Raw genomic sequence first — 12,934 nt, 5'->3', positions numbered from 1 at the left:
TATTAATGCTCCTGTGCATCGTGCCTTAAACAGGTGGTGTCAGCGGTGGGATAGCTGAGTGTGAGCAATGATGTTAAACAGACAGCAAATAGTCACCTGTCGTCTGAAGTCCCTGGCAGGCTGGAAGTTCTGCTGATGTGCTTTGCCATGCCCGGGAGTGCCATCTGGGCGCAGAGAAGCAGGGGGGGGATAAAGACCGAAGGATGACTTTAATCTGCCCTATTCCCCTTGACTCACAGTATTTTTCTGGTGCAATGCAGGAATGCTGGTGCGATGGCGAAACAAAGGTGGGACCATGGGAGATTGGTTTTCATGGCCTCATCCCAGGTTCATTACAAAGCCCTGGTAGGTTCAGGGGAGCCATTCTCCAAATGCTGCAACGCCTTGCCCCGCTTTATGAGATCACGGGCAGGAGCAGGGGTTCACGGAGGTTGAAATAGAAAGAGAGATTTCACTGCACCAGCCCGGGACAGGTGGGGAGGTGGCAGGGAGGGCAGGGAGGTGGCGGAGCTCCCATCACCCTGCTGCCCCTACTTCAACCTGGTAACAATCTGCCCAGGTAACAATCCCTGCATCCAGCATAACCTCCCCAATGGCCATTCCTGCAGGAGGGACAGAAGACATCCAAACAGTATCAAGAAAGGGGTTCTGTGAAGGTCGGCCACTGATCTCGCAGGTGACCTTGGACAACTTCTTGTCCTCTCTGTGCCTGTCCGTCCGTGTCGTCGTCGTCGTCGTCGTCCCCCCGCTCTTTGTCTTTGTTGACTGGCAGCTCGTCAGGGCAAGGACCGTCTCCTGCTCTGTGTTGGCCCCATGTCTTGCTGGTTGCAAATCCACTTCAGCTCCTCCAACAGAAGGGCAAACTACTATCCCGCAGCTCGGGGTGGTTGGGATGATGTGCGGACTGAGCCAAAGGCCACTGAGCTTAACGTGAGTATTACCACTGGAGCAGGCCTTCGGCGCGCAGGAAAATGTACGTTGGATACAGGAAGCCATGAGATCTATTAGCCTGTGGAATAATCTCCATGGGGAAGCGATGGAAGCTCTGGAGACGGAGCCATGTAAGACTAGATTGGACGAAGCAGCGGAGAACACGCTGCATGGAACGATCCTGGCGGGGAATAGGCGTCTGAGTCTCTACTACGGCAATGGGGCTTTTGCAGCCCTGATTTCTGTAACTCTGGCAGCTGGGGCCTTTAAGTTATATCAGCCACAGCATGAACCCTGCACCATCTCAGGCAGCCAGGGGCTGTCCCCACCCTGGTATAATCTGTTTCACACATCTGTCTTGCTTTATTTTGCCAGTCACAGGAAAGTCTTACCCAATGCGCTCATCAGCTAAGATGTAGCATGGAATGGGTTTGCCGAATGTCCATGTGCAGGCCCTGGGCATGGCAGGGTGCCAAGGTGTGGAGCAGATAACACCTGGGGTAGTTTCCTGGGTCAGTGCAGGGGAGCAAGAGGAGATTTGGGGGAGGAAAGGAACACAAATTGGCTGGGTTAAGAGTGGGGAGGCTGAGGGATGTGGTAGGTGTGTGGGCGGCACGGATCTGAGATGGGCTTGGATGTGGGTTCGAACCTTGGTCTAGGTCACAGTGTGAGTTTGGTGGGGACTGTTTGTGCCCCTCAAAAAACAAACAGTCCGGCTCCCCACACACACAGTTTGACAGCTGGCGTGGGGAGGAGTATGGTCCTGATTCAGCAGAGCACATGCTTCACGTTACTCTGTCCTGAGTGAGCAGAGCGCTTAAATCCCACTGGTGTTGAAGTGCTTTGTTGAACAGGGATGGGTTTATTCAAGAGCAAGCAGGGCGGCCTAGACTACAACTCAGGAGCCCTGGGTCCCAGTCCTGGTTTGTCTGCTGGTGACCCTGGGCTAGTCACTGCCTGTCTTTGCGCCTCAGTTTCCCCTTCAGTAAAATGCAGGTCCTGGTACTAACCTCCCTTTGTAAAGTGCTTGGAGACCGACTGAAGAAAATTGCTTCCTACTATAAAAATTACACACGTTATTTGCAGAATCGGGGGCCCCCCACCGCATTTCAGACCCCCGTGTAAACACACACATGCAATTACCTATCGCCTGACTCATCCCCAGTCCCTCGGGGTTTTCAGGGCAGGGAGCGAAACACAAAGTAAGGGAAGTCCTGCTGCCCTGGGTGAGTGGGGTATACAGCAGCTCCTCAAACGGGCAGAGCCAATGCAGTGGCGGGAGGGGCGGGGCATCGCAGCCTGCTGTCCTCAGATACTGCTGCCTGGCATGATTTTGCTGAGGGCAAATAGGATGCGATTAATTTCTAATGCCGTTCAGATTTGCTCTTTTCCTCCCTCCCTTTCACCTCCTCCTCGGAGCCTTCTCCGCATGGATAGACACACAGACGGAGATGGAGGATGACACATCCGCTTGGTATTTATAGACTATGCTTCCACCAGAATCCTGAAAGCGTATCCCATGATTCTGGTAAGGTAGTCCAGGCAGCTTGGAGACAGGGGCGTTCCCACCATGGCAGCGTGGTGCTTAGAGCTTTTTAAATTCCCACCCCACCGTGAGACGAAGCAGGTGTTGCTCTTAGCTTCTGTTCTGAGAACTAACAATGGCACTGTCACCTTTCATCAAGTCTAAGGGAACAACAAGGAACCAAAGCAGAATTGCCATAAGAGAGAGCACAGTGGGTGTCTGCCCTTGCTGTCCTGCAGTCATCTGAGCACAAAACGGCCACAGACAGCAGCATCCTTCATAACACCTATCTCTTACATAGTGCTTTCCAGTTGTAGCTCTACCAAGGCGGTCCGTATCATTTATCCCCATTGTACAGATGGGGAAACTGAGGCACAGAAAGGGGACATGACTAGCCCAAGCTCTCCTAGTCCAGTGCTTTATCCACCAGACCATGACTATTATTAATTACTACTAGGGTGGCACCTAAGAGCCTCAATCACGGATCTGGACCGCGTTGCGCCAGGCACTTAGAGTTATAAAGGTGCAGTCAATGGAAAACAAAAGTATGAGGGTTACATAACTAAACACGCCACACCCTCTGTAATTGACATGCATATTACCGGTAAGCTATTACATGGTCATCCAGAGCTGACATTTCTCTAGCACTCTTCAGCCCACTGGTGTCAATAGCACCACACGGAGAAAGCCACTTGCAGTGCACAACAAATTGTGTTGTTTCTACAAAAACCAGGAACTCTGAGCATCACCCACTGGCACCCTATCTAGTCACTCACGTTTCCCTATGTACAGATATAGAGCACGCCTGGAACAGAAGGAGCCCAAAAAGCAGCACTGATTTGTAAATCATTAGTAACTGACTATACACAGACTCCTTAACTCAGCACAGAAATGTAGCCACCTCTGGGGTGGGACACGGCCACCATTTGGAAGCTCACAGCAATGCTGTCCAAAGGAGACAACTGCAGTAGCCAATGCAATGAGCAGGGGGCAGGATGGACCTGGAATTTGGCTGGGACACTGGAGTTAAAAATCTGATTCCTGCAAAAAGGGGTCCTAGTGAGCACAAGGGACCATGGCTTTTGGTATTATGACGTGGCTTGAAAATGGTGCTTCCATCATGTCTCAGAGACGGTTTCTCCTAGAGCGTGCTGAGGTATTAGGGCAGGGCTGGGTCAAAGGAATGAATATCACCAAACCCACGAAACAGCACCTGTGTTCTTCCCGTGTACAAACCCCACCCATAGCCTGTCCCAGACGAACTCTGGCTAACACGGGAGAGAGGATGACCGCTGTCCAGGTGTATCTTGCCTAGGTACCCAACTGCAAAGAAGGTTTATGAGGCATGAACGGGGCTGAGACCTACCTTCTCATTTCACCTCTGGAGCCACCGAACAGCCAGGAGACGGGTAACGACTCCTCGGGTCTACAGACTTGGACTGGATTGAAACTGGAGACGTACGGCTAAATTCTGCTCTCAGGGACATGGGTGTCAAGGTGGAGTCACTCCACCAGCTCCCAGGGAACCGCTCTGGATTGACACCGGAGTCACCGAGGGTAGGATTTGTTTCCTAGAGGTGAAAGGTTCCATCTCCTGAAACTAACCCCTGGATCCTGCTCAATGTGAACACACAGTGACAGTCACTGAGGCCATTGTGAAGGTTGTCAGAGCAAAGCCAGCCTTGTGGGTCTTTTCCCGTTAGACCTGGATGGGAGTCCCCCATGGGTGCCCGGGACAACACAGGAGGAATCCTGCTTCCCTCCTTGATGTATATTTCAGCTGCTTATCCCAACATCTTCCAGGGAGTCCTGTCCATCATCTAAAAACAGCACTGAAGCAAAGACAATTGCACTACAGTTCTGGTTTCCAAGAGCACACTCAGTCCCGTGGGACACACCCAGTCCCAGGGGACACACCCTGTCCCATGGGGTCCCTCTGTCTCCTGCTGCTCATTAGCCAACATTGCGAAGGATTAATGCTCTTGTCTGGCCTGCTGCCAGCTGTGTAACCCAGCAGATCCATATGGATGCGGGAATTAAAGAATTGATCAGAACTTCCCTAGCCTCACTGAAAATCATTGAAATGATTGGAGCTGGCGGGGTGGGTGGGGCACGGGGGGAATGGCTGTGATTCAGAGGGAGGTTTCTCATTTGGGTCTGACAGAGACCACTGCTTTGGCTGCTGTGTGCTTTGGGTTGCAATTCCTGGGTGCCAAACTGAGCCTGAGTCAAAACAAGAAAGATGCCCACTAGCAAATACCCTCTCTCCTCGAACGCTCAGCCCCTATGCTGAAGGGGTACCTAGAGAGACAGACCGTGGATGTGAGGCAGCATGATATGATGTCATGCCCTCAGAAAGAGCACCCACTGTGCCCTTTTAGACAATTTGGGGAATCATACATAACAAACTAATGCCAACAGCAGGCTCTGGATCGATCCATATCACAGAAGGGAACAGACAGGTCTAGAAATCAGCAACGAGGTCAAGCTCACCCATCTGGGGAGGAAATAATTATCCAGAAGCAGATAAGTAGAGGAATAAAAACTTTACAACAGTGAAACAAAACAAAACAAAACAAAAGCTGCCCTCCTGGTCAGTTTCCAATTTGGCTAATTACATTCGGCTGACCTAAATTCCCCTGGCGTTTTCCACTGGATACACTTTTTTTCTTTTTATTTGAATGGTGAATTGGATATATTAGTCTGTTCTGTCATGGAAGGCTTATCAGGTCCCTTGTTCCATCCCAGAGATGGCTGCATTTCAGTGACTGACCCCTGCCCACAAGTTGGATTTTGTTTCTGACATGCTCCGGCTGCAAGATGCTATGTGATTCCGCAGGCTTGTCTGGGTTTCAGTTATTCTCTGTGCATGTTAATAGAATCTTTTTATTAAAATAAACCTCCGAAGCAGGTTGGCTGCAAAACAAAAAGAACGGATGCAAACAAACAGATGAATGACAAAGAGTATTTGCAAACAGTGGGATCTAAAAGCATCTTGGGTGTACATCACATGTCTAGAGTGAATTTAACAGGGGCAGGAAGTAGCGTCAGTCAGGTTGTCTAGACCAGTGACTTTAAACCTTCCCAGAGTACTGTACCCCTTTCAGGAGTCGGTGTCATCTTGTGTTCCCCAAGTTTCGCCTCACTTAAAAACGACTTGCTTACAAAATCAGACATAAAATACAAAAGTGTCACAGCCACTATTGCTGAAAAATTGCTTCCTTTCTCATTCTTACCATATAATTATAAAATGAATCAATTGGAATATAAATATTGTACTTACATTTCAGTGTATAGTACATAGAGCAGTATAAACAAGTCATTGTCTGTATGAAATTTTAGTTCGTGCCGACTTCGCTGATGCTTTTTATGTAGCCTGTTGTAAAACTAGGCAAATATCTAGATGAGCTGATGTACTCCCTGGAAGACCTCTGAGTACCCCAGGAATACGTGTGCCCCTGGCTGAAACCATTGGTCTAGACTAAGGAAATTTGGACTGAGGTAAGTACATACCCATAATTACACTGATGGAAACCTCTCATGGACGCGCGCTCGTGCAGAAGGGGCTTGCATGTTAATCACTCTAGGGCAAACCCCATGCAGTTCGTGTGCACAGGTGAAACAACATCGGCTCAGCCCCCACCAGCAGGGACAGAGTGTCCGTCCCATTCTCCATTGGCCTCGGTGAAAGGGCAGACGTGGAGGAGTCTCCAAAGGGGAAAAGAAACCAAAGAGGGGAGAGAGCTGCCATGACGTCCATGCAGCACCTGGCACCTTTGGGTCCCGACCCTGACTGGGGTCCCTGAGCACTGCCTCCACGGCACAATGAATAACACATTGGCGTAACATGCACCTTTCTCCCACCAGCTTCCTACCTTACATCAGCTCAGACACCCCCAGACCCATCTGCACCACCTCTGACTCTGGCCCCGGGCAGGGGGAGTTATGTGCAGTTGGCAAAATTCATCCCTGTTCGGGTTGAGAAGATGGACTGAGCCACCCCCAGCCAGAGGATGCCCATGGCTGGCTTGGCCACTGGCGCAGGCTGGGGGGGGTGGGGGCTTGTGGGCAGCTCTAGTTCATGCCCCCTGCTCCTTCCCTTAGAGTCTTTCAATCGAGGCTTGTTCCTTTGGCAAAAGAGAAGCTCCAGCCGCACCCTGAGCTGTTACGCTCGATGCAGGAATGGCCGGGGCAGGATCTCTGGCTTGGGCTAGGCAGCCCGGGTGATCAGAACGGCCCCTTCTGGCTTCAACTATCTACACCCCTCCCGGGGCATTGCCGCAGCAGGGGACGGCCAGGGCATGGGACTATTCTAGTAACAGCTCCTCTCCCGCCAACACGCCCCCATCCCATCCCGGAATACCTGTGTCAGGGGCTTCTGCAGGGGAAGCACATAGAGGTGTGTTCGGTGCTGGGCCAATTCCCTGCAGCAGAGCCTCGGGACAGGGATGGAGCCTTCCCAGCCACCCCTTTGACTGGAGGGTAACAGAACTGGGTTGCAGGGAGGTGACGATCAAGGGGCCGCTTTCATTTCCACTCACCCATCAGTGTGCCGTACTTCTGTCTCCTGGCCCCTCAGTGCATAACTCACACAGACCTGGGCTCCCTTAGAGGTACTTGGAGAGAGTCCAGCAGAGGGCAACGAAAGTGATTAGGGGGCTGGAGCACAAGACTTATGAGGAGAGGCTGAGGGAAATAGGCTTATTTAGTCTGCAGAAGAGAAGAATGAGGGGGGATTTGATAGCAGCCTTCAACTGCCTGAAAGGGGGTTCCAGGGAGAAAGGAGCTAGGCTGTTCCCAGTGGTGGCAGATGACAGAACTAGGAGCAATGGTCTCAAGTTGCAGTGGGGGAGGTCTAGGTTGGATATAAGGAAAAGCTTTTTCCCTAGGAGGGTGGTGAAGCACTGCAATGGGTTACCTAAGGAGGTGGTGGAATCTCCATCTTTAGAGGTTTTTAAGGCCCAGCTTGACAAAGCCCTGGCTGGGATGATTTAGTGGGGGATGGTCCTGCTCTGAGCAGGGGTGGGACTAGGTGACCTCCTGAGGTCCCTTCCAACCCTCACCTTCCATGAGTCTATGATACTTGCACATGAAACTCATCCCGTGGGCCGGGGCGCAGGCAAACCGTCCCCACTCAACCCAAGACACTTTCTGTGCAACGTCCTGGCGAAAGCAATGCCCAGGCTGCTCCCCACAGTCATATGTTGTCTGCAGCATTGGTGCAGCTGTGCTGGTCCCAAGATATGAGACAAGGTGATGCGGCAAAGTCTTTCATTGGATCACCTTCTTTTGGGGGAAGGGCAAAGCTTTCCGGTTATGTCTCCGCCGCAATTAAACACGTCTGGGGGGCAGGCGGGAGCCCAGGCTCTGAGACCCTGAATGTCTGCACTGGAATTAAAGAACCCCGGAGCCCGCGTCAGCTGACACGGGCCAGTCGCGGGTGTTCAATTGCGGTGCTGATGTAACGTCTGTGACCTGAAGAAGAGCTCTGTGTAAGCTTGAAAGATTGTCCCGTCCACCAACAGAAGCTGCTCCAATAAAAGGTATTACCTCACCCCCCCTTGTCTCTCCCCAGTAACAGGAATTCAGTATTACAACAGCTCCCCTGGCTAGTTGGGCTAATGAAGAATTGTTTGCTCTTGTTAGCACCCCACCCACGGATAGGTTAAAAAGCTAAACCTGTCATTAAGAATTTTCCATGAGGCTCATCCCAGCTTCTGGATCAAACCTCTTTAATTTTGTCCTCCTCCTGATGCTCCTGGAGCCAAGAAAACCAGCCCAGCCACCCAAAGGCCTGAAGTCAGAGTGGGTGGGTGGCTCAAGAGGATGTGTGGCGGCTGCCCTACTCCCGCCCTGTGAACTGGCAGCTTTCTGAGACGGTGCGAGAGGAAGGATGGTCCAGTGGGTAAAGTGCCAGCCTTGGACTGGGCTCAGTTCCCTTCTCTCCCACACGCTTCCTCTGTGTCCTTGGGCAAGTCACTTAGCTCCAGATCATCCACAGTATTCAGGCGCCTAACTCCCAGTGATCACCCAATGTACTTAGAGGTGCCTAACTCTCATTGACCTAAATACCTTTGAGGATCTGGATCTTAGTCACTCTCTGTCTCGGTTTCCCCATCTATGCAATGGGGATAATAGCACTTCCCTGCCTCTCAGAGGGTGGGTGGACTGGGAGGCTAAATATGTTAAAGATTATGAGGTGCTCAGATGCTACAGTAATGGGCACTGTGCTGACGCCAAAAATAGATGGGCCAAAGGGGTCAGAAATGTAACCTTTGCCCTGGAAGCCGGGTCACATGTTCAAAGGGATTTAGGTGCTAAAGATGCAGCTAGGCGCCTAGGGAGTTTTTCAGGAGCACCTGGGTACCCCTCTGCATCTTTTAGGTTCCTAAATGACATAAAAATCTGGGCCCCAGCCCGCGTGTGAATGAAGACACCGCAAACCACCAGCCTTTGATGCCTGAGTGCTGGCCTGTGTGCAACGACTGGCTGGTCTCACTCCACAACGTCCAGCCTCGCCACGCAAGAGTGGGCCCGGAGGAGTGAAATCTGAGAGATGATGATGCAGTGCAAACGTATGGCTGGGTTGCCCTGTGGGCGCCATAGTCTCCGGCAGAGGTAGGGCCATGGCCCCGGTTAGCGCCAGTGGAGTCCATCGTGGCAGGGGTGAATGGACCAGGAAGGTTGACAGCCACTCTGCGGGGACAGGGGGGCACTGTGCGGGCAGCTCGTAGTGGGCTAACCTCTCTCACGGATAAAGAGTGACTCCATCTGGCCAGCGACAAGGGCAGCATCGTCTGCAACAGCCTCTGCTGCCTTGGGTGGCCGCGCTCCTTCTCCAGCCACGCTGGCTCCATCAGCTGCTCTAAGTGGCAGCGCTGCATGCTGCATTGGCCGGGGGAAATCCTGCCTTGCCGTCTGGATTCCCAATGTCTGAAGCCCTGCTCCAGGCAGCAGCCGATGGCTTAATTGTGCAATCGAGGTGGCCCCGCTGCTTGGCAATGGGCTCCTGGGGTGAACCAAGAAATCTCGGGAGATTTCTCTTTTTAAGGACAGGCCTGGAGAAGCAGCCTGGGCCAGTGAACTGGGACTTGGAAAAGTTGGGTTCAATCCTTAGCTCTACCACTGACCTACTGTGTGATCTCGCCTCTCCTTCACTCCCTACCTGTTGTCTGTCGACTCTTTAGATTGTAAGTGCTTTGAGGCAGGTTCTGTGTCCGTGCAGCACCCAGCACAGTGAGGCCCTGAGTTCTGCCGGGACCTCCAGGTGCTAAACATCATCATCGCAGCCATCCCAGTGAGCCTGCTTGGTCTCCGTCTAGCCTGGGATTAGTTAGAAATGTCCTTACTCCCCAGATTCAGTCTAAGGAGTGAGGATTCCTTCACCCACCACTGTAAAGCAGCCACCTCTGGGGTGACACAGGGCTCCTTTTTAAGAGTGTGCAGCAAGAGTGCAACACAGGGAGCTGAGAAGTTTCTGTCTCCGACTGAAACTGCCGGGCCGGTTAGGGAGGCAGAATAGAATTGCATAAGTCAGCCTGTGGCCAGGATAACATTCCTTTTCTTCTCGAAGAGATGGCCCTGGGTTGTTTCTAAGGACTCCAGGACCTCAGTGTTACCTCTCGTTTGACTTTTCCCCCAACAACCCTGCTGGGCATGGGCTCAAACCTCTCGGGTCACCAAGTCCAGCCCCCTGCGATCCCAGGAACCCTGCCGTCTAATCCTGCCCGCTCTAACATTTGTCAAGCTCCATCTTCAGACTCAGTGGGACGTTTGCCCCCCACTGCCCCGATGGGGAGGCTGTTCCAGAAGCTCCCTTTGACGGTTAGAAAGCTTTTCCTCATTTCCAGCCTGCATTTATTCCTGGACAATTGATCCCCAATTGTTTCTGTGCCAATATCGGCCTTTAGCGTCAATAGCTCTTCTCCTGCCCTGCCTGTGCCCTCCCTGGTATTTATAGACAGCAATCACATCCCACTCAGCCTCTGTCTGGCCAGGCTAATCAAGTCCAGCTCTTTTAGTCTGCTCCATCGGCCTCCATTCCCCTGCTTGCCCTGAGAGCCCTTCTCTGCACCTACTCCAGTCTGAATTCAGCTTCTTGAACATGGGTGACCACAGCTGCTCACAGGATTCCAGAGGGGGTCTCACCCATGCCCTATATGAATATGTCCCTCTCTCTACTGGAAATACCTCCCCCGATACACCTCTCTCTTCTCTCTTGGGTCATCCATCAGCCCAGAGACATCCAGGGAGGCTCAAAAAAAGTCAGCGGGGAGCCCAAGAGTGTCTTGGATGAGCAGCTCCTGCTCCAGGCTGGAGGAGCTAATAAGGCAAAGTGGCACGAGCTCGAGGATTAGCCAGCCCTCCATGGGAACACAAAGCCGAGAACAGGATTAAAGAGGCGGAGAGATACAGACGGGAGAACCTGTTTTTCTGCAAGAAGTTCAGCTTGTCCCTGTTCGATACCCAGGGCTGCATCGCTAGAGGACGCAGGCCCCCACTGGGGCCAGGTGGAAAACACAGACCACCCTGCTGAGGCATAAGCACGAATGGACTGACGTGCATGCCAAGGGCAGCAGGACACCTGGGTCCTCAGCCCAGCTGAATGACCTTGGACAAGTCATTTCCCCTCTCGGGGCCTGTTCTGCAGGTCAGTGGCAGAGCTGGGAATAGAGCTGAGATCACCTGGCTCCAGGGGCCTATCCACTAGTCCACACTGCCTCTGCAGTGAAGCTGAAAATGTCACCCCAGTGGAAAAGGCCGTTCAAGTCAGTGGAATGACACCTACAGGCTGGTTCAGGCCTGATAGTCAGTTAATACCAGAGACAGCCCCAAGCCAACGACCTCCAAACCACTCCATGAGCTGTGGGGGCATCATATCTGGACCTGCTCAGACCCTCCTCACAGGGGCCAAGTCTGGTAATAAACCTGAAAATCCTCAGAGGGATTCATCCCCTGAACAACCCCAACCATGGTCCACGAAAGCTCTTGATAGGTCAATGGCTCCTTACTGCTACAAGCAGCCTCCGTCCCCATCTCCGAGAGCCAGCGGTAGCTATGAAAGACACCTTCCTCCCATCTGCTCTTCGCCACTCCATCACCAGGGAGCGGCACCGGCCCCACATAGATTCCTAGATTCCACAGCCAGAAGCGACCTCTGGGATCATCTAGTCTGAACTCCCGTATCACACAGGCCAGAGACCTGCCCAACAACTTTCCTAGAGCAGGTCTTGTGGAGAAACATCCCATCGTGATTTTAAAACTGTCAATGATGGAGACTCCACCGTGACCCTTGGTAAAATGTTCCACTGTTAAAAACTGACGCTTTATTTCCAATCTCAATTTGTCCAGCTACAGCTTCCAGCCCTTGATCACGTTAGACCTTTCTTTGCTAGACACAAGAGCCCACTATTAAATATTTGTTCCTCATGTAGGAACTCAGAGACTGTCATCAAGTCCCCCCTTAACCATCTCTCTGAGAAACTGAGCATCTCCCTGCTCAACTGGGCCAGAGCCCACGAGCTCCCAGCAGATTTTTAATCTACAAACAACTTTATTTGCCCTAACCCTTTTATGCGGATAAGAAGTATCTTTGCCAGCAAGGACACTTCACCGTCAAGCCCGCGCTAGATACAGATGGACGCAAGGCAAGCTGAAACCTTGGGCCCAAGGAATGAAGAATACAGAGCGTCAGCTCACCTACCCCATCGCTCAGGCCTCTAGTCCAGAGGATCAAGGTCCTTTTATCCCAGGGAGGGTCCAGGAACAGAAGCACACTCGGGTCTGGCCCACGTAGCGAGTTTGTCGGTAGCACCTGATAATGGGCCAGTTCTCTAAAGAAGTCGCTTCCTTGCTTCTCAGCAGCTTTCCTCAGCCTCCAAAGCCACGGGTGCTTCTGCAGCTCCACTGCCCTGGTCACGGGACCCTGCTGGGAAAAGGCTCCTCAGATGTTAGGATTAGGTCGGTCCAGATGGTCCCCCCACCCCCACCTCTCCAGGATGAGGCCAGTTTTCCCTGCAGGATTCCTGCCAGAGCAGACCAGTTGTCACTGCAGCTACCGACAAACCGGTCCCAGTTCCCAGAGGGGTCGTGGGAAGCCTTGGGAAGCCGGCCGATTCCCAGGTGGCTCTGTGTGGAGAGTTTCCAGGAGTTTGGGAAGCCAGCAGCGGGTGCCGTGCGGTGTGGAAGAGAAGGAGGGCTGCTGGCGTCTGCGAGACACAGCTGATCAGGACCGGTGCCTGGACCTGGTGGATCTTTGGGAATCCCCTCTCCTCCCAGCCTGCACTCCTGACCTGGCCACCCCACTGCTGCCGGGCCCTGCCTCCTGGAGCAGGAAGGAACCTCCAGGGACAGGCCCAGAGTGGGGAAGGACTGGCAAGGAGCCAGTGGCAGGGCAGGAAGACGTGCTGAGGGGCAAGTGGGAAGCAAGGAAGCTGTCAGCCCAGTGGGTCAGGGTGGGGGGGAGTTGGTGGAGGGGCA

General features: G+C 52.7%; 1 long non-coding RNA gene across 1 annotated transcript; it reads right to left on the bottom strand.

Annotated features, from left to right (window-relative positions):
* Positions 1–4,986: 4,986 nt before the first annotated feature.
* LOC137157117 (uncharacterized) lies at positions 4,987–12,387 on the bottom strand. Its single transcript, XR_010921000.1, has 2 exons — positions 12,159–12,387; positions 4,987–5,371 (listed from the first exon to the last, which is right to left on the bottom strand). It is a non-coding gene; the product is annotated as an uncharacterized lncRNA (long non-coding RNA).
* Between the last annotated feature and the right edge of the window lie 547 nt (positions 12,388–12,934).

This window comes from Emydura macquarii, unplaced genomic scaffold, assembly GCF_026122565.2.
Source record: "Emydura macquarii macquarii isolate MOO-44397 ecotype Brisbane River unplaced genomic scaffold, CSIRO-AGI_Emac_v2 contig_306, whole genome shotgun sequence".
Taxonomy (NCBI): domain Eukaryota; kingdom Metazoa; phylum Chordata; order Testudines; family Chelidae; genus Emydura; species Emydura macquarii.
The sequence above is the reverse complement of the archived record's forward strand: the minus strand, read 5'-3'. Positions and strand labels throughout refer to the sequence as shown.